This window comes from Rhinopithecus bieti, unplaced genomic scaffold (assembly GCF_001698545.2).
Source record: "Rhinopithecus bieti isolate Rb0 unplaced genomic scaffold, ASM169854v2 scaffold_3043, whole genome shotgun sequence".
Classification (NCBI taxonomy): domain Eukaryota; kingdom Metazoa; phylum Chordata; class Mammalia; order Primates; family Cercopithecidae; genus Rhinopithecus; species Rhinopithecus bieti.
The window spans coordinates 1,623,974-1,645,871 of record NW_016804580.1 but is presented as its reverse complement, the minus strand read 5'-3'; the positions used below and the strand labels follow the sequence as shown (position 1 = coordinate 1,645,871).

General features: G+C 42.6%; 1 protein-coding gene and 1 long non-coding RNA gene across 2 annotated transcripts in view; one reads left to right on the top strand and one right to left on the bottom strand.

The window, feature by feature from the left end:
- The window catches only part of ST8SIA6 (ST8 alpha-N-acetyl-neuraminide alpha-2,8-sialyltransferase 6), a 140,477-nt gene that overhangs the window by 35,129 nt on the left and 83,450 nt on the right, over positions 1–21,898 (top strand).
- LOC108527748 (uncharacterized) overlaps positions 11,586–21,898 on the bottom strand; it is an 18,537-nt gene continuing 8,224 nt past the window's right edge. The window contains exon 2 of the long non-coding RNA XR_001884918.1: positions 11,586–11,899. This is a non-coding gene — a long non-coding RNA (uncharacterized LOC108527748). The remainder of the gene's footprint in view (positions 11,900–21,898) is intronic.

Genomic DNA, 21,898 nt, shown 5'->3' with positions numbered 1-21,898 from the left:
TCTAGCCATAAAGGAGGGAATGGAAACGCCACTGTGTGGAGTTAGTCAGAAATCTCCCGGTCGTTTTTTTTCTTTTTTTTTGTTTTTTTTGTTTTTGTTTGTTGTTTTGAGACAGAGTCTTGCTCTGTTGCCCAGGCTGGAGTGCAGTGGCACAAACATGATTCACTGCAGACTCATCCTCCCAAGCTCAAGCCATCCTCCCCCCTCAGCCTCCCAAGTAGCTGGGACCACAGGCGCACCCCACCACACCCAGCTAATTTTTAAATTTTTTGTAGGGACAAAGTCTCACCATGTTGCCCAGGCTGGTCTCAAGCTCCTGGGCTCAAGCAATCTTCCTGTCTTGGCCTCCCAAAGTGCTGGGATTACAGGTGTGAGCCACTGCACCCAGCCCTTCCAGTCATTTTAAGCAAATTTCATTCTCCAGATGGAGATAAATTACAGCCTGGTACTAAAGGTTCTTTACACGTATAATTTGATACTTACTACTGGTGATGATTAATGAATCACAGAGAAGAAGAGAGGTGATAGAAAATGACAAAGGAAACAAATGTTATTTTGATATGTAAAGGGAGGATAAAGATATATATTTGGAAACCAAAAACTGGTGAGAGTGACTTAAATTTTTTTATTTATTTATTTTTTGAGATGGAGCCTCGCTCTTATTGTCTAGGCTGGAGAGCAGTGGCACAATCCCAGCTCACTGCAACCTCTGCCTCCCAGGTTCAAGCAATTCTCCTCCCTCAGCCACCCCAGTAGCTGGGATTACAGGTGCCTGCCACCACGCTTGGCTGATTTTTGTATTTTTAGCAGAGACAGGGCTTCCCCATGTTGGCCATGCTGGTCTCGAACTCCTGACCTCAGGTGATTCACCTGCCTCGGCCACCCAAAGTGCTGGGATTACAGGCATGAGCCACTGCGCCCGGCCAGCTTGAGTTAAATTACTGTAAACAATTAGAAAGGAAAATGATAACAATTGGAGGCCATATGTCTGGCTAACCTCATTTCTTGCTTTGGAGGGAAGCAAGGAGAACGCTTATAACAATAAGGGCCCTGTAGGTAAAAGCCATGGATTCGAATCCTCCTTTTGTCAACCATCAGCTGAATGACAGTGGTCATGTCCTATGACCACCTAGAGCTTCAGTTTTCTCATATGTATATAACCTTGTTGAAATCACAAGCCCCTGGCATTCAGCCCAGGCTGGTATTTCAGGAAACACAACTCAACATGTCAGAAAAAAAAAAAAAATGCGTCCTTATTTTCCTTCTTCTTAAAGTACATAAACAGGGTTCCAGGCTGCACATGGTGACACAAGCCTGTAATCCCAGCACTTTAGGAGAATCACTTGAGCTCAGGAACTTGAGACCAGCCTGGGCAACATAGCAAGACCCCATATCTGCAAAAAAATACAAAAAAATTAGCTGAGTTTGGTGGCACATGCCTGTAGTCCCAGCTACCTGGCAGGCTGAGGTGGGAGGACTGCTTGAGCCCAGGAGCTCCAGGATGCAGTGAGCTTTGATCACACTGCTGTACTCCAGCCTGGGTGCCAGAGTGGCCCTAATTCAGAATCCTCATCTGTGCTACAATCCCATTTACTCTTCTCAGTTATTTATCTCCCACACCCTTTCCCAAACTCAAGTTTGACAAATGCTGAAAGAACTTTCTTACTTACACCTGGACTATACAGATTTTTTCCCTTTCCTGTACTCCCTCCCCTACCTCCTCAAATACACCTCTGTACTTTATTATTTTTGACTGACAACGGATTTCTCCAAGTCTTTCCCCTCCTAAGCCTTTCAGGTTCTATCTTCTATTAATTCCCTGTCAACCTTCTAACTCTGATGTGTGAAGAGCCCAGGACTGGTCTAGCTGAGACAGCTCTGCCTAGGAGACAGATGGGGCAGGAACAAAAGGAGAAGCAGGGAAGGCAATTAGGGGCTTATTTTGGCAGCCTGGAGCTGGGGGGAGAGTCTGAGATCAATTTCATTCTTTCAGCAAACGTTCATTGTGCGCCAGGTCTGTGCTTGGTGCTGGAGAACGTGCAGGGGGCATGCCAGACAAAAGCCTGCCCTCCTGGAGCTCATAGCGCTAAGTGGTAGGAGAGAAGTAGAAATAAATGCTGAGGGTGGGGGTGGGAACGAGCTTTCCACAGGGAGTAGCAAAAGTCACTCTGAGGGGCTGACATTTGAGTTAAGACCTGAAGGATGAACAGGAACATTCAAGGCAGAGGGAACAGCAGCGCTGAACCTGGCATATTTGAGAAGCAGAAAGAATGGATCATGGAGGGTGACAGGGTTTAGATGTCTGTCCCCTCCAAATCTCATGTTGAAATGTGAGCTTCAATGTTAGAAGTGGGCCTAGTGGGAGGTGTTTGGGTCATGGGGGCAGATCCCTCGTGAATGTCTTTGCAGTAATGAGTGAGTTCTTATTCTTTGAGTTCACACAAGATCTGGTTGTCTCAAAAAGCCTGGCACTGTCTCCTCTCTCTTTCTCTCTTTTCCTCTATCCATGTGAGGTGCTGGCTCTCCTTTACCTCCCGCCATGATTATAAGCTTCCTGAGTCCCTCACCAGTAGCAGATGCTGGCACAATGCTTTGTGTGTACAGCCTGCAGAACTGTGAGCCAAATAAACCTCTTTTCCCAATAAACTACCCAGTCTCAGGCATTTATTTATAACAATGCAAATGGACCAATACAGAGAGCAAAGGAGGAAATAGATCTACTAAGTCAGGTTATGTTGTAGGATGTAAGCCTTGGTAAAGATTTGAGTTTTATTCTAATAATAAGTGAAGCCTCAGAAGGGTTCTGAGCAAGGGCATGACAATATGTCATGTATGACAAGTATGACTTAAGTTTTTAAAATAGTACTCTGATAGCTGCATAGAGAATGTATGGCAGTCAGGCAATTGAAGCAGAAAGACTACTTATGGGGCCATGGCTTCCATCCAGACAAGAGCTGATGTACCTTGAATGATGGCAGTAGAAGTACCGATAAAGAGAAGTAGATGGATTTAAGGCTGAATCGTCAAAAGCCTGGGTATAGGAGAGAAGAGAAGGAGAGGAATCAGAATGATAAATGTTTGGCTTGAATAGTTCATTACCATCCACAGAAATGGGGAAGACTGGAAAAGAGAGAAGAAAGTCAAAGGTTATGTTTTGGATATGCTACATTTGACAAGCCTATTAGACGTCCAGTTGGAAATGTCAGATGGGCCTTTCGACCATATAAATGAGTCTGGAGCTCAAGGGAGAGGTCAGAGCTGCACATATCAATCTGGGTGTCATCACCAGAGAGATAGGACTCAAAGCCAGAGAGTGGAATGAGCTCACTTAGCTCTGGAAATAGCTGGAGAAGAAAAGAGGATCTAGGAGCAAGTTCCAGGGTATTCCCACATTTAGAGGCTTGAAAGAGGAGCAGAAGCCAACAAAGGAGAGGCAGAAGGAGCAGTCAGGGACGCAGAAAGAAAACCAGGAGAGTGTGATGTAGTTTTCAGGGAAGAGAGTGGTTGACTGGGTCAGGTGTTCTTGAAAGATCGAGTAAGACAAGTGAGGCCCAGTTCAGTGGCTCACGTCTGTAATCCCAGCACTTTGGGAGGCTCAGGCAGGTGGATCACTTGAGGTCACAAGTTCAAGACCAGCTTGGGCAACATGGTGAAACCCTGTCTCTACTAAAAATACAAAAATTAGCTGAGCGTGGTGGCACACCTGTAATCCCAGCTACTCGGGAGGCTGAGGCAGCAGAATTACATAAACCCAGGAGGTGGAGGTTGCAGTGAGCCGATATCATGTCACTGCACTCTAGCCTGGGTGACAGAGCAAGATTCTGTCTCAAAAAAGAAAAAGAAAAGATAAGTGAGGCGTCTATTGAATTTGGAACATGGGGGCTGTTGATGAGCTTGAGATGATCCATGTTGGGGTGACAGATCCCTTTCTTTCCATTCTGGATGTTCGATATTTGAGTCTGAGAAATAAATTAATAGATCACTTAACAAGAGAAAAGGCAAACATGTATATTATGTGTACGCATGCATCCCAGGAAGATGAGTGCTCAATGACCCAATGGGATTTAGAAAGCTTATATACCCTTCTTCACAGGGAGAGGGAAGGGTAGGATGCAGACAATTTAGAGGAAGAGTAAATGAGTTTTAGGGAAGATGAATGGACCTGAAGAACAGATGGTAGTCTGAGACAAAGCCCATCTGGGCTCCTGGTATGGCATTAATTCTAGTCTTCTTTTCCTGGGATATGCTTCAGTCTTCTCCCAGTCAATGAGATACCCCGGGGAAGTTATTGACAATGATTGAGTATCTTAGGAGAACCCAGTGTTTAGGTAGGGAGGGACCTTTGGGGAAAGCCCTTCTCTGCATTTTCTGCTCTCCACGTGCTCTCAGTTTGAAGTCCGAAGTGTCATATTTTGGACTTTCATTTGCTGAGCCCCAGAAGCTACATTAGCCAGTTTTAAGTCTTCTGATGAGTGAATAAATTGTTGAGGAAGGGGAAGCAGTAATTTCAGATAATTTGTTAGAGTACTGGTACTTACAGGGAGGTAGAAAAATGAGTTGGGAGATGGAGAGGGATTATGGAGGCAAGGGAGGAGTGTGTTTGTGTGCTTGTGAGGATAATAACCCTAGTTATGTAAGAGAAGGAAGAGATGAGGGGGTCAGTGATGTTAAGAAAGTGAGACGGGCAGGGGCCAGAGCATACTGGAGGCTACTGATTTTTGATGAGACCAGGGACATTTTTTTCTATTGTAACATATGGTAAGATGAAAAACACAGGCACTATTAAGGACCGAATTCTGTCTCCCAAAATTCATGTTGAAGTCCAGGTCCCAAATGTGACTATATTAGAAGATAAGGTCTTTAGGGAGATAATTCTATTTAAATGAGGTCACAGAGTTAGCCCTTAATTTGATAGGGCTGGTATCTTTGTAAGAAGAAGAAGAGACACCAGCACTCTCTCCCTCATGCATGCACCAAGAAAAGACCATGTGAGGACCCAGCCAGCAGGCAGCTGTCTGCAAGCCAGGAAGAGAGCCCTTACCAGATACCAACCAAGCCAACACTGTGATGCTGGATTTTGAGCCTCCAGAATGTGAGATGAAAAATTTCTGTTGTTTAAGCCAGTCATTTTGTGGTATTTTGTTATGGCAGCCCAAGCTGACTAAGACTGGCACAGAAACTTAGAGATGTTTAGATACAGTGGGAAGAGTATGAAAGTGTTGCTCCTCTGCAGGCTTCTATTTTCTCAATAAAGTATGAAGTGAGGTCATCAGTGGAGAGTGAGTGTGTTGGTGGGCATATGGGAGGTTGGAGGAGAAGGGAGAATAAATAATAATTTTGAAAGAGGAAAATGAAATTTATTAGGAAAATATAGTAGGATTGCCAGGTATCCTTAAATGCCCATTTGAAGTTCACAGAGCTGAGTTTTGAGTGAAATCATTCAGGAGAGTTTCTCTAGCAGTATTTGGCTAGTCAGGGGTAGCCCCAGATGGCAGACAGTTGGGTACATCCATGGCTCCAAATCTGCCAGTCAAGGACAACAGAAAAAGAAACAAGAGAGATAAGAATGTTTTCAAGGTTGTGAGTTGGGGAAGGAGGGAAATGAAGATAGGAGGCATGTATTGGGCATGGAGGCTTCTCAATGAGATTAAAGAATCATTGCAGAGAGAATACTGCAGTAAGTGAGGAGGATAAATAGAATGTATTGATACTAACAGAGAGTGGTTGTTAATATATTCATATATTTCATAAAATGAATAATATATTTCATTATATTATTAATATAATTCATATAATGAATAATATATTCATTATATGAAACTAGTGATAAAAAATACCCACTTCACAGGATTATTCCAAGGAACAAATTGAAATACTTGATAAACTATAATGTTAGTTATCAGTCTGGTAACTAAAGTAATGTAGCAGATATAACAGATCTTGATTTCTTCAGGCCATTCTACTACAACTATCATGAACAAAATCATAACACGTAAATGATAACATGCTAACTGGATTTATGACCATTGAAGAAGAGTATCAAAATTGTTTACTCTGCTTATTTTTAGCTCTGGCCCAATTGTAGGGCCATTCCCTTGTCAAAATGGTCAGCATTTCTGTGTAAGACAACCCTTTATGTGAGAAATTTCAGAGTGGTGCGTTGTGTAAGTAAGCCATTTGGTGTTTTCCAGTTATCAGCAATGATTAGACAGAAGCGGTGTCAAAGAACTATAATTTTAATTTCAGGAATTTTAAGCAAATAGTTGGAGGAACTCTGAAGAAATTTAGACAGTCTGTATTTCTTGTATCTTGAATTGCTCAAGCAGAATAAGAATGTGATAAGACTCGTAAATTCCAAATTACATTCAATTGTATCTAATAAAGAGATTTAAGAAGTTGAGAAAATATATGTTATTACTGGGAAAGAAATAGAAAGTTAAGCAAAAAAAAAAAAAAAAAAAGGAGAAGAAAAGATAGTAAGTAGTTGAACTAAATAGAAGCATTCAATGCCTAAGGAAAAGTCCACAGCCTTAATAAAATAATCATCCTGAATACTATATTCCTTGAATTTAAAAATGCATTCAATCTTTGATAGAGTTGAAAAAGAGGTGTTTTAGATAACAAAATGCTAGCACTGTGTAAACACTGATCTCAAATTCTCCTTAGTTCTCTTACACTAATATGCACTTATATCGCTTTACAGATACTTAGAAGTACTTACTGATCCATACATACTTTTATCTTTTTTTAATTGATTCATAATAGATGTATATTGTTTTGGAGTACACATGACAATTTAATACATTTGTATAATTTGTAAATATCAAATCAGTATACTTGGGATATCCATTACTTTAAGTATTTGTCTTTTCTTTATGCTAAAACATTCCCCTTTTCTCTTGTAGCTATTTTGAAATGTACAATAGATGGTTGTAAACTATAATTACCCTGCTGATCTATCTAACATTAGGTCTTACTTCTTCTGTCATATTATATATTACCATATATACTTTTAAGTACTTACAGATATTTAGCCATTCCTGTAAAATTCTTGTAGTAAAAGTTCCTACAGACCTGAATATTAGGAAAATGCAGGTTTAGACCTAAAAAGGATACCCTGATGCCGCCATTGATGTAGCAGTGGCTGGCTCCCCGAGGCTCAAATAATGCATTGACCTTTGGAGGGCAGCCAAGTGGAGCTCACGCAGGTTAATTCCCATGCAAGGCCTTGCTAGATCACATCATATCCCCTGCCTATTGCCAGACACTTAATCCACGAATAGTATGGTTTGAGGAGCCCCTCTCTGTCAAAAATTTGGTACCTGCTTCACAGTCAGAATCCCAACTTTAGTGCCTTTGATTGGATTAATAATTTCTCTGAGCTCCAGGTCTGGGGATTGGACTTGGCTTGGCAGTTTGGTTAGTCAGTGGGAGAGGATGTGGCTCTGGAGTTGGGGTGGCTGGAGGTTGGAGGGCCTGGGGTGAGGGATAGGCTAGCAGGGAGAGCAGGCATTGTCCTAAGAAACAGAAGCCCAAAAGTCTGTGATGTGAGGATGATCACAGCGATTGTTAACCATGGTCAAGAGTGATCCCCAAAGATGAAAGCTGAGAATGGCAAATCTGTTCAGCTGGAGTGGGGGCAGAGGTTCAGATAGGGGCAAGCAAGGGCAGGCTAGGGAGGCAAGAGGGGCCACAGCACAGCCAGAGAGGCTTAAATGATTGCAGCCATCTGCCCAGGCTGGCCATAGCTCTCTTTGGTTTTGCTTAAAGACAACCGAGTTGGGAGTGAGGGCAGAAAAAAAAAACATTCCTTAAAAGCATTTTCTGAAATGCAAATATATGTTCATCATGAGGTGTGAAACATTAAAAACTCATTAGAACTCATTGCCATGCATGATCCTGCTCACAAAGCCTAGTTTTATAGATGAACAGGAAATAGGGCCAGGAATTAAAGAATAAGAACACATATCCTCCAGGTGGAAAGTGCTTTAGAGGGAAACCTGAGATGTCTTGGAAAAGAGTCTTGTAGGCAAATAGAGACAAAGCACCTGGGCTCTGCCAAGTTAGAATGAAGACAGCAAAGCAAAAGAAAATCTGCAACAAGACAAAGTAGCTCCAACTTAACTAGATGCAGGTTATTCCAAATTGTAAGTGAAATAACAATGGCGCATTTTATCAGCTGGGAAATTGGGAATAAGCAGATAGAAGATTAACACACTTTCATGCAATCAAGAGCTCAAGTCTGGGCTGGGCGCAGTGGCTCATGCCTGTAATCCCAGCACTTTTGGAGACCGAGGTGGGAAGATCACCTGAGGTCAGGAGTTCGAGACCAGCCTGGCCAACATGGCAATACCCCTTCTCTACTAAAAATACAAAAATTAGCTGGGTGTGGTGGGGGGCTGTAATTTCAGCTACTAGGGAGGCCAAGGCAGAAGAACTGCTTGAACCTGGGAGGCAGAGGTTGCAGTAAGCCAAGGCTGCACTGCACTCCAGCCTGGGTGACAAGAGTGAAATTCATTCTCTCTCTCTGTCTGTCTCTCTCTCTCTCTCTCACACACACACACACACACACACACACACACACACACACAAAGAGTTCAAGTCTGTTGGGTAGGGTTATTGCTTCTGAGTTGTCTGAAATGACACGTGATTGACTGCACTTGTCAGAACCAACCACCACATTCAAGTAATTTTATTCCATCTTTTTTGAGGATCATTGTTTTGTATGTTGCCTGGTTGAAATTCATCTGTAACTGTATTGCTTCATTTTGTGATTGATAGGTCCCTTGGGATGCTCCGCTAACCCTTCCTAATTACAGTTTACCTAAGCACAGTAAATTTGGTTAGCCAATTCTCTTACACTTCCATTAAATATTAATGAGAACACTTGAGTAACATCATTTTCGATACTGTAAAATCTCAATTAAATAGAATAAACAAGGATTGAGTTTTTCTAGTTAATTAAATCTTATAATTAGCTGAAGGTTAGCCAGGGGACCTTTTGGTTCGAAATCCTCCTGGTGATGTTTTTTTCTAGAATGTCTTATTTTGTTTTTCCATCTGATCCACTCCAGATTTTAATTTTCCCTGGATGAGTTGCCATCTCGCAATACCTCATGCTTAGTTGTCTCTTACTCATGCCTTCATTTGTTCACATTTATTAGGAGGCTACTAATAGACGAGGAAGTCATACCAGAGACAGACATGAAAACAGTAAAACAGCAGATAAAGGGCAAACTCTAGAAGTGATTCTTTCAAGAAATTCTAGTTTATAGTTTTTTATTATTGTCTTAGAAAGAGTGGGTCATAGAAAAAAAAAGTCTTGGTTGACGGGGAGATTCTTGTGTGCTCCCTGTTAACTGAATGAAGTAGTTTTCCCCTTTGCATTTCAGAATTTTGAAAATCATCATTATTTTTTGACAAGGCCTTTGCCTCATTTATAAAAGTGTCCCAGTATGATGAGACATTTCACTTGCTATTTATACTTTATTGTGACATACTCATCTTGCCATTTCATTTCATATTTAAGGTGCATGCAAATGTTTGGGTGTGATTTCTGAAAGATGTTTTGCACTAATCTTTGTTCTGCTGACACTCAGCTGAACTCCACAAATAAACCCCAAACAGTCTTAAGATGATACACAGACACTCACCAGTTTTGAATGTTAGGCCAGCAAATTAGGACTTTGTTCGCTCCTCATATGTGCCTGATAACTAGTTTTTGTAGTGTTAGGTTTTCATGGTATGTCATTTCCCTGAGCCTTCCATATTAATTAGGCAGCTTTTTCATATAGGCTCGAAGATTTGGACCAGTTTTCATTGGTTCAGTTCTTTCTTGCTGTGTTGGCCAGAAATCACTCTATGTTTTTTTTGTTTGTTTGTGATGGAGTTTCGCTCTTGTTGCCCAGGCTGGAGTGCAATGGCGCAATCTTGGCTCACTGCAACCTCTGCCTCCCGGGTTCAAGTGATTCTCCTGCCTCAGCCTCCCGAGTAGCTGGGATCACAGGCATGCGCCACCACTCCCGGCTAATTTTGTATTTTTAGTAGAGACAGGGTTTCTCCATGTTGGTCAGGATGGTCTCAAACTCCCAACCTCAGAAGATCCACCCACCTTGGCCTCCTGAAGTGCACTGGTACCACCACAGCTTACCGCAGCCTCACACTCCTAGGCTCAAGCAATCCTCCCACCTCGGCCTCCTGAAGTGCACTAGTACCACCACAGCTTACTGCAGCCTCACACTCCTAGGCTCAAGCAATCCTCCCACCTCAGCCTCCTGAGAAGCTGGGACTACAGCTGTGCACTAGCACGTCTGGCTGATTTTTTTTTTTTGTTAGGGGTGGGGTCTTGCTATGTTGCCCAAGCTGGTCTTGAACTCCTGGGCTCAAGAGATCCACATGCCTTGGCTTCCCAAATTGCTGAGATTACAGTTATGACCCACTACACCTGGCTGCGCTACCCTATTAAACTTTGTTTTGCCTTGTTTTGTTCTTTTAAAGAAGATTCTGCAATACTCTACAGGAGTTCCTAGGTATTGAACTTGATGCTTTCCTGAAAATGAATATAAAACATGAACATGTAAAAGTTGAGCTAAGATTTCCCATTGTAAGAGAATCTTCACCCTTAGATGAGTAAACTTATTTTAAAACTGTAGTTATGATTCAAATAGTTAAGTATTTGTAAATTCTTTAATGTTACAGCACCTAATGGCCATCTCAAACACTCAAATTAGCATGGAGTCAACATTGAATACAGATAAAAGATATTTTCCCATTAAAATTCTTATTTCAGCTGGGCACTGTGGCTCATGCCTGTAATCCCAACACTTTGGGAGGCCAATTCAGGCGGATCACCTGAGGTTGGGAGTTTGAGACCAGTCTAACCAATATGGAGAAACCCCATCTCTACTAAAAATACAAAAAAAAAGAAAAAAAAGAAAAGAAAAAAAATTAGCCAGTCATAGTGGCACTTGCCTGTAATCCCAGTTACTTGGGAGGCTGAGGCAGGAGAATCTCTTGAACCTGGAAGGCAGAGGTTGTGGTGAGCCAAGATTGTGCCATTGTACTCCAGCCTGGGCAACAAGAGCGAAACTCTGTCTCAAAAAAAATAAAAATAAAAATAAAAAATAAAATTCTTATCTCAAAATTCACTTATTTGAGTTTTAGTGAAGATACATTTATTTATTCATTTATTTATTTTATCTTTTTTTTTTTGAGACAGAGTCTCGCTCTGTCGCCCAGGCTGGAGTGCAGTGGCACAATCGTGACTCACTGCAACCTCCGCCTCCCGGGTTCAAGCGATTCTCCTCCCTTAGTCTCCCAAGTAGCTAAGATTACAGACACCCCCATGTCAAGCTAATTTTTGTATTTTTAGTAGAGACAGGGTTTCACCATGTTGGCCAGGCTGATCCTGAACTCCTGACCTAAAGTGATCCACCCGCCTCGGCCTCCCAAAGTGCTGAGATTACAGGCGTGAGCCACTGTGCCCAGCCTGAGGAAATATTTAATTAGCAGAGAAATTTACTCATTTTTTTGGTTGGGAAAAAGAACTTGCTGATGGTGATTGCATAGCTGATATGGACACGTAGGCATGGATATAACTGACATTTAATGACATTTCCAGAACTCACATTCTTGGATTGGGTGTTTTCTCAGAAGCGACAGGGTTTCTTCGGTCGTCATCAAGTTTGCTTGCACAAACCCTATTCAAGGGTTGCATTTGTTGGGCTGGATCCAGAGAGCAGCCTGACTGGGGGCTTTGGGCATGATGGATCGGGGTGACTCTCTGATGCAGAGCTCCTGGGACACTGAACCATGCCACTGAATCAGGAAAATAATTATGTTAAATGTTCCCAGTAACATAAATCTCCTCTTCCATTATTTCCTTTGTTATGGTTTTTATCTGAAAATTGAAAACAAAATAGAACACTTATTGGTGACATCATGACTTAGCTCACTTTACTTTTGTAGCTTTCAAATGGACTCATTGCTTTTCCCACAAACCTTTCTGCCTATGAGACAGTCCCATGTTTCTTGTGTGTGAAGTCTTGCTCTAGACTATTATGCAAAAGACTGTCAGGGCAGAAGAACTTGATCCAGGAGACTTTTAAAAACTTGTTACTGAAAGTGAGACCCTTAGTTCAGTGGGATTGGCATTGTCTGGGAGCTCATAGATATGACACCAAACCAGGTACATTCTGCCAGCACCACACAGTAAGGCAATCGAGGTGACAGTAGGTTTTGCAAAAGAGAAAAGATTCATTCACAGGGCAGCCCAGCCAGGAGATGGGAGAACAGCTCTCAAATCTACCTCCTCAAGGATAGTGCTTAGGGATATTTATGGAGTAAAGAATTAGGATGGTCTAAGGTGGGGGAAGGTAATTAAGGGTGGGGGGAAATGAGGTAATTGGTGATCTGAGCAAGTGTAGTCTGGGCTCATGGCTCTTCTTAGGATACGTGGTCAGAAAATAGCAGTGTTAACATGATCTGAGGGTGGAGTTTTGGCCCTGTGATGGCAAATGTCACTTTTTGGACATCCATGCAGGTGCATTCAGAGGGTTGGTGGTCTCAGCTGGTTTTAACTGGATAGGGGCCGCCCCAAGTTCCCGAAAGACAACTTAAGCAATTGTTACTATGGTGACATATATGTCAGAGTGTTATTTATAGGGAAGCTAGTGAAGGCTAAGTTACAGCATTTAGCATCCTGCCTTTAAGCTATGTGGGTTTAAAAAATCAACAAGCAGCAAAAATCAACAAGGTGCAAGCAACTTAAAAGATTAGCCCTCAGTAGCAGGCATGGTGGCTCACACTTGTAATCCCAACACTTTGGGAGGCCGAGGCAGGCGGATCATGTGAGGTTGGGAGTTTGAGACCAGCCTGGCCAACATGGAGAAACCCCGTCTCTACTAAAAATACAAAAATTAGCCGGGTGTGGTGGCACATGCCTATAATCCCAGCTACTCGGGAGGCTGAGTGGGGAGAATCACTTGAACCCAGGAGGCAGAGGTTTCGGTGAGCTGAGACCACACCACTGCACTCCAGCCTGAGCAACAAAAGCAAAACTGCATCTCAAAAAAAGAAAAAAAAAAAAAGGTTAGCCCTCGGTTTCAGAAATGTAGAATATTAGGGCCTACCCTGGATCTACTGAACCAGAATCTGCATTTTACTACATTTCTCAGGTGATTCATGGGCACACTGCAGTTGAAGAAATGCTGCTTTAAGACCCCTGCCAAGACAATAACGACTGCCGCTGTATAGACTATGAATGGGAGAAAAAAGTAACTCCTCCTCAACCCTCATACGTTTGTAGTTCGGACAGACTCACAAGAAAAGACAGATTAACAAGAGAAAAACAAGCAAGTGTTTTAATGCATGCAGTGCACGTCCTGTGGGAGAAAAGTAACTCAAAGCAGTGGCTTTAGGAGTCTGGCTTATGTCGTATATTCGACAAAGAACAATAAATTTCAGAGAAGTGACAAGACAAAGGGAAAGCCGTCCCAGGATTCTAGAGGTGGGAAAATGTAGGAAGGCAAATTTATGGGAAATGAACGGAGTGAAGTCCACTGGCAGAATCTCCTGGCTTTGTTGCTGAGCTGATAAAAGGTTGTAAAGGAGAATTTACATCCTGGCTTTAGTTGGGAAATAGGGGGAGGGTAGAAGACCTTTTGTCTTTGCAATTCTCTGCCCTGCTTTTAGGCAAACAGAAGGAAGGCAAAGAGCTTTTCTGAGTCGCTTCTTAATTGCCTTTAGCTCAAAAAACATTTATGTCAAAGAGGCATATTTTGAGGTGACACATTCTGGTTTCTTTAAACACATACTCCTGAATACTGATTATTAAGCTGGGTCTCCACTCCAAGGACTGTGCTAAGTGTTTTTATGCATTGTCTCATACAGATTTTGCATCAAATTCATCAAAGAGAAGATTATTCTCATTTTGCACCTGAAGAAGCTGAAAACACAGAAGGGCTAAATAACTTTCTTCTATTTTTTTTTTTTTAAACGGAGTCTTGCTCTGTTGCCCAAGCTGGAGTACAATGGCATGATCTTAGCTCACTGCAACCTCCACCTCCCAGATTCAAGCAATTCTCCTGCCTCAGCCTCCCAAGTAGCTGGCACTACAGGTGCCCCCACCACACCTGGCTAAGTTTTGTACTTTTATGAGAGACGGGGTTTTGCCATGTTGGCCAGTCTGGTCTTGAACTCCTGACCTTGTGATCTGCCTGCCTCGGCCTCTCAAAGTGCTGGGATTACAGGCATGAGCCACCACATCCAGCCAATAATTTTCTTAAGGTTAAGCATCTAGTGTGTATCAGAGCAGGAATTTGAATGATTATCCACTTGCCATCAAAGTTTATCCTCTTGGTCACTGTAATTTGTTTATTTCATTCAAAAAATGTTGTCAGCACCCTCATTTGAGGTGTTAAAAGACAATTTTCATATAAAGGTAAAACCATGTATTTCATACAGATATGATATTGATCACTTTTAAAATATTTATTTTATTATTTTTAATTTTTAGGCAGAGTCTCACTGTCACCCAGGAGTTCAGTGGTGTGATCGTGGCTCACTGCAGGCTTGAACCCCCGGGCTCAGGCAATCCTGTCTCAGCTTCTGGAGTAGCTGGGACTACAGGCATGTACTACCATGCCTGGCTATTTTAAAAAATTTTTTTTATAAAGACGAGTTCTTGAAATTTTGCTCAGGCTGCTTTCGAACTCCTGGGCTCAACCGTAAAGACTGAATTTAAATCATCAGTGAGAAAACTGGAAAGGTGTTATAACCAGTTCAAAGGAGAATCCACAGAATAGATACACTTACATGTATAGATCAGAACTATCGAGCTGAGTGTGTCAATGGAGGCAGAACTACCTTTTCGTTGTGGTGTGGGAGAGGGAGAGTTGCCTCTCCCCTGGACACAATTCATTTGCTTGCCTATGGATAAGAATTATTTTGCATTGCTATCAGTTAGGCACGATTTATAGAACTGCAAAAGAGCTCTGCTAAAGAAGAAAGTATTCATGACACTTGTTAAAACAGTAAGGCAGAATGAGCAATCAACTGAGATAACTCAGTACCTTCAGACCAGTCTAGAGTAAGAGAATATTGTTGGAAGTCAGTTAAAAAAGACAGAAACACTGCACTGTGGGTGAATTCCACCCTGATTCTACACTTTTAGGCTTGCTTCCCATAGCCAAGGACCTGTCACTTCTGGACCAGTGAAATGAGACACGGATGCTCATGTTGGCAACTTGTTTTCAATCTGTTCCTATTTTATTTTATCTCTACTTGTCTAAATACACCATTTCCTAGTTTGGGTCCTACTCTTGCACACTGAATTTGAAGTTTTCATAAATCTCCATATCAAACCTGTCCTTTTGATAACTCCCACTTCAGGCGACTCAGGTAAGCCAATACTTCCTGACTGCCCAAAGGACCCAATCACGCCTGAGCCAGGCCCATCTGTTTCCCCGTTTGGGGTAATCTGTGGGGTGCAGGGAGACTGAAATTCAGAAGAAGTGAGCCTGTGAGGTTCATTCCTGTGAATCCTTCCCTTAACATTAGAGTGATGGGCAGCGATAGTGTTCACGGTGTAGGGAAAATTTTGTGCCACAATGGATAGGTTTGCACTGTTTAGATCACATACTTCTTTGACTTTTAGTTTTGTTGTTTTCTTGGAGACAGAGTCTCACTTTGTCACCCAGGCTGGAGTGCAGTCGCGTGATCTCAGCTCACTGCAACCTCCACCTCCTGGGTTCAAGCAACTCTCCTGCCTCAGCCTCCCGAGTAGCTGGGATTACCGGTGTGTGCCACCATGCCCGGCTAAGTTTTGTATTTTTAGTAGACACGGGGTTTCATCATGTTAACCAGGCTGGTCTCAAACTCTGACCTTACGTAGTCAACCAACTTCAGCCTCCCAAAGTGCTGGGATTACAGGTATGAGCCACTGCACCTGGCCAGATCACACACCTCTGAGTTATCTGATTCTGATCCTGTGGGAGCTATTTGATAACTCCGAGTTGCAGTTAATTGATAGCAATGCAAAATAATTCTTGTCCATAAATATGCAAATTATGTCCTTCGTGGTAGAGGTCCTAATGACTCACCCTGCCCCTCATCCTGCCAGTTCTTTTATTAGCACATTTATCTTAATATTCCTGATCTGTAAAGGTGGTGGTGCTCTACATTCTCCTTTGAACTGCTTCCCTCATTATGAGTAGAATAAACGCTTTCACATATATTCATTTTACATGTGCATGAGAATTACAATTTTGCTTTTTTTTTTGAGACAGAATCTCCCTCAGTCATCCAGGCTGGAGTGCAGTGGTGCAATCAAAGCGTATTGCAGTCTCCACCTCCCAGGCTCAAGCAATCCTCCCACCTCAGCTTCCTGAGTAGCTGGGACCACAGGCACACACCCACCTCCACATCTGGCTAATTTTTAAATTGTATGTAGAGACAGGAGTCTCACTAAGTTACCCAGGTTGGTCTCAAACTCCTAGGCTGAAGACCCTCCCCTACCTTGGCCTCCCAACATACTGGGATTACAGGTGTAAGCCACCACATCCAGCTGCTTTTACATTGTTGAAAACTATCTTTCAACTATGGTAGGAGAGCAAAATACATTATGGTAACTGACTCAGAAGCAGAGAACTAGCTAATTAATCTTCATTGAGGGTAACTGAAGGCAAATAAAAGCCAACTAAGCAGAGATTATTTGCAGACATTTTTGCAATTTTAAGCTGCCTGCAATGTTTGTGGATAAAAGAATGAAGTTCTATGAAGTCATTTTAGGCAAAGTTCCTCTATTTTGAATTAAATGGCATTCACCAAAACACAGAATCATGGTTTCTTGAAATTAATATGATTACAGAAGATAGCCGGCTTTCATTCTGCAAGCTCAGATGGTATTTGTGTGTTTACTTGTCTGTCATCCCCACCAGGCTGTTTGCTTCAAGGCAGCAAAGAAACTGTCTTGTACCTTGTTTTATCTCCAGAACTTACCATTCTCTGGCACAGATAGCCGGTGAATGACGAAATTAAAAGGCAGCCAGAATCTGCCCCTCATCTTTGTAGGCACCCTAACTTGATTTTGTCAGTTCCTGAGATAATGGATATACGAAGGCAGACTTTTGTTAACCAGATTCATACAAGATGATTTATAAACCAGAATATTAATTTGTTAATTAAAAAGAATACTCAAACCATGCAGTACTTAGGATGCTTGCCTTTCTCCCTCAGGAAAACTACATGGTGTGTGTGTGTGTTGGGGGGCGGTGGCTACATTATAATTAGAAGTTTGCTTAATGAGCTGCAAGTTGGAATACAGGTAATGACTGTGGCCTCTATCCCACGGGCAGGTCGGCCTGTTACATCCCACTACAGTGTTCAGGATGCTGGTGGCTAGGATGCTCTCCTGGCTCCTCATCCCTGGAATGAGGACATAGTGTTTCTAAGTATACAGAAAGAACCTTAAAACTAGTTGGGTTTTCTGTTCTTTGATAATATTCCCTGTCTATTAAAGCATTCTTTCTTCAGAGAGTAACATTGATTTGGTTTTAAGCTTTACATTTAAATTCACAATCCTGTTTTAGCCCCTGTATGGTCACTGTAAATAGAATTTGGGATATTCTTGAAACTCCTTTGTCACCCATATGCAGATTATTCTTTGGGATGTTTTACTTGGCCCTGGGACTGATTGCATGATTGTATTAATTATGAGTCATATGCAGAGGGTGACATCAATTCTATGTTTTAGAGGTCTTTGTGGATGATTGGTAAGCACTTCTGGCATTATTTTGTAGGGATTGAATAGTTTGTTTCCTTCAAGAGGCATTCTTCACATTATCAGAGTCTTAATTTTTTTTTTTTTTCTTAAGATGGAGTCTTGCTTGCTCTGCCACCCAGGCTGGAGTGCAGTGGTGCAATCTCAGCTCACTGCAACCTCTGCCTCCCAGGTTCAGGTGATTCTCCTGCCTCAGCCTCCTGAGTAGCTGGGATTACAGGCACGTGCCACCATGCCTAGCTAATTTTTGTATTTTCAGACGGGATTTTGCCATGTTGACCAGCCTGCACTTGAACTCCTGACCTCAGGTGATCCACCCACCACGGCCTCCCAAAGTGTGGGATTACAGGCGTGAGCCACTATGCCCACCCCAGAGTCTTAATTTTTCTTACTTGGTAGTAGCCATTGTAGTCTTTAAGTTTTTGGCTATTCTGTGGAATCTTGTCAGCGGGGCTTGTAAAGTGATCACTTTCAACTCAAGAATGACTTAAACAGATATAAATTTTTAAAAGCACATCAACCATATGTGGATAACAGCAATAGCAGAACTGCTTGTTTTTGTGTATCTTTTCTTTCCAACCTTATTAAAGACGCCCCCCCCCAACATACTGAAGTGATGAAAACATGCCTAAAGTCTTTGTTGCCAGTACCAAACAAACAAATTCTGTAATCAAATAATAAAAGCAGCCAGAAGCCATAATGTAAGACTGGAAGGAATTAAAAAAGGGAAATGTGTACCAATTAATGGTTAACAAACACAGGCAGGGGCCAGGCGGTGGATGGTTTTGCATGCCCAGTTAATAAGGAGTACAGAGCACATCTCAAGAGTGATGGGGATGGAAGGTCTTTGAGCAGGGAAATGATGTGATCAACTGTGCACAGAAGGCCGGGCACGGTGGCTCATGCCTATAATCCCAGCACTTTGGGAGGCCAAGGCGGGCAGATCACTTGAGGTCAGGAGTTCGAGACCAGCCTGGCCAACATGGTGAAATCCCGTCTCTGCTAAAAATATAAAAATTAGCCGGACTTGGTGGCAGGCGCCTGTAATCCCAGCTACTCAGGGGGCTGAGGCAGGAGAATCGCTTGAACCCGGGAGGCAGAGGTTGCACTGAGCCGAGAATGCGCCATTTAACTCCAGCCTGGGGGACAAGAGTGAAACTTCGTCTGAAAAAAAAATGTGCACACAAGACAACCCACTGCAGAGGAAATGAGGATGGAGCTGAAGGGGAAAGAGGTTGGCAGAGATGTTTAGAGGAAGCCAGCAGGCTAAGACACGAGACATAGAGCAGTGTGTGGGGGAACACCGGTAAACTGAATACCAGCCACTTTAAATTCACATCAGAAAAAGAAGACTCATAGGAAACACCCACTCTTATGCACTGGCCCAAGAAAGAACCTGTGAAAGGACCCTAAATAGTAGTCAGAGGTCAAAGGACAAGGAGAGGACTGTGGTGGAAACCAGGTACTGAGTGAGTTGTTAGCGGTTCACATACCCTCGGAGGTGAAGTGGCAAATGTTGAAAGAGCTCTTAGACTTGGTGATGCTTTCCAACAATGGTTTAGTGGATTTGCAGGTAAAGAAAAGGGACAAGAGTTGGTTGCACTCTGAATGAAAGGTAAGGCAATAGATGAAGGAGCATAGCAGAATGGGTGATTTCGTTTGTTTTTGATTTTGAGATGGAATTGAGCTGGGAAAGGAGACCGTGGTAGGGAGAAGGGAAAGATTCAGGAGAGAGAAAAATCACGGGATGGGCTGGATCTCAGAGGAGATAGAGGGATGTGATGGCAGGTGGATTATTCTTTTGTGAGAGGGGAGACATTTCTTTCTCTGAGATGGAAAGTCAGGATGGTTTGTATTTACAGGCCAATGCTCACCCACCTGCATCATGTTTCTCTGAAAAAGGAGAACAGTTAAATGAGAAGTTAGGAGTCCAGAGAACAGGCAGACAATAGGAAACAGTGGATGCCTAGTATAGCCGTGGAGGGAACTGGGCATGTAATGGAATTGCCAAGGTATATAAAAGGCCCTGCAAATTGGACACCATGAATTTACCAAGGCACCAACCCACCCGCATGAGTTTTTTTTCCAGCACTCCTCATGCGTCAGGTATAGGAATATAGGATGCCAGGGGCTGTATTGCTACGTTATTGCAGATTTGCCAGGTGACAAGATGTCAGTGGATCAGGGAATTGAGCGGGCTGTCAAGATGTGACAACTGCTACAAGTGGGCAGAAAAATAATCTTGCACAGTGACATGTGAGCAGAGATTGTGATCTTCTAATGGAGCAATTAGAGAAGCACTGGCAGAATGGTTAGAGCCATCTCCGCGCATGGGTCGGAGGCTTCTCATGCTAAGCTGACTACAGAGTTCTAGCAGAACACCATGAGGGTAGTAGCCATGGCCTCTCCCATGACTTGTCTCTTTGGGGGCAAGCTCAACTGTATAGTTTGGCAGTTCTGATGTGAACAGGTCCTTTCTTTCTGTTTCAGCTAATTCTGATAAGAAGTTTTTTTTTTTATTTGTGTGTGTGTGTGTGTGTGTGTGTATGTATGTGTTTTTTTTTTTTTGAGTTTCGCTCTTGTTGCCCAGGCTGGAGTGCAATGGTGCGATCTTGGCTCACTGCAACCTCCGCCTCCCGGGTTCAAGTGATTCTCCTGCCTCAGCCTCCCGAGTAGCTGGGATTACAGGCAAACACCACCACATCCGGCTAATTTTTTATTTTTAGTAGAGATAGGGTTTCTCCATGTTGGTCAGGCTGGTCTTGAACTCCCGACATCAGATGATCCGCCCACCTTGGCCTCCCAAAGTGCTGGGATTACAGGCATGAACCACTGCACCCGGCAAGTTTTTAAGAAGTGCTTTCAACAGAAAATCGGAATAAAATTAAAAAAAAATTTTTTTTAGTCTCAGAACTGACAGAAACAGAATTCATACTTTGAGCCTGCAAGAATCTGGTCCCAGGGTTTTTGTTCTTAGAGTTTGCTTAGCAACCCTACTGAATCCTATTCTTTTTCTCTCCCTAGACTCAACTGCTCAGACTTCTAACTTGGTTAGTTTTAGGTGGGTCCTTCTCCATTCATATCCTGGCCTTCTACCTGGAAAAGAGCTCTCGCGCAGCAAGATGTGATATGATCCCCAGTGTATTAGTCGATTTTAATGCTGCTGATAAAGATATACCCGAGACTGGGTAATTTATAAAGAAAAAGAGATTTAATGGACTCACAATTCCACGTGGATGGGGAGGCCTCACAATCATGGCAGAAGGCGAAAGGCACATCTTACATGGTGGTAGACAAGAGAGAGAATGAGAATCAAGTGAATGGGGTTTCCCCTTATAAAACCATCAGACTTATTCACTACCATGAGAACGGTATGGAGGAAACTGCCCCCATGATTCAATTATCTCCAACAGGGTCCTTCCCACAACACGTGGGAATTGTGAAAACTATAATTCAAGATGAGATTTGGATGGGGACACAGTCAAACCATATTACCCAGTAATCCTTCCTGGGCTTACACATCAACCCACGCTTGTCTTGCAGCCATCTCTTGTGCCACTATGTTGTTTCTGGTTCAGAGTCTTTGCAATTTCTACTTTCACCTTGATCAATTTCTCTCAATCCCCTATGACTTGTCTGAGACATGTCCCCAAATCAGCTTTTTTTAAAAAAGGACTCAACCCAACGTCTTCGCTTGTGGTGTGCGCCAACCTCTTAGAAGGGATCTGCTCACAGCTAGTGTCCTCTCACATCCCAGAATTGAGAAGGTCTCTTTTTGGAGCAAATTTGAACGACATTAGATGAAAAAAGGAAGAAAACTCTGAAGACTCTTGAAATGGAAAGGAGGGGACAGGGAAGATATAGAGGCAAAGAAACTAAAAGGGCTTCCCTGTCTGTACCTTTCATTACTAGGTGACTTCTTACTAGTGTGAGATGTTCCCTACCTCTATGGCAATAACAATGACTGATTTGAGGAAATAATGCGATAATGACTTTGAGAGAATAAGAACACAATTATTTACTGACTTCTACTTGTCAGGTGTTTTTATACACATCCCCATTAAATTCCTAAAATTCCTTTATTGGGTAAGGACTTTTTTTTTTTTTTTTTTTTTTTTT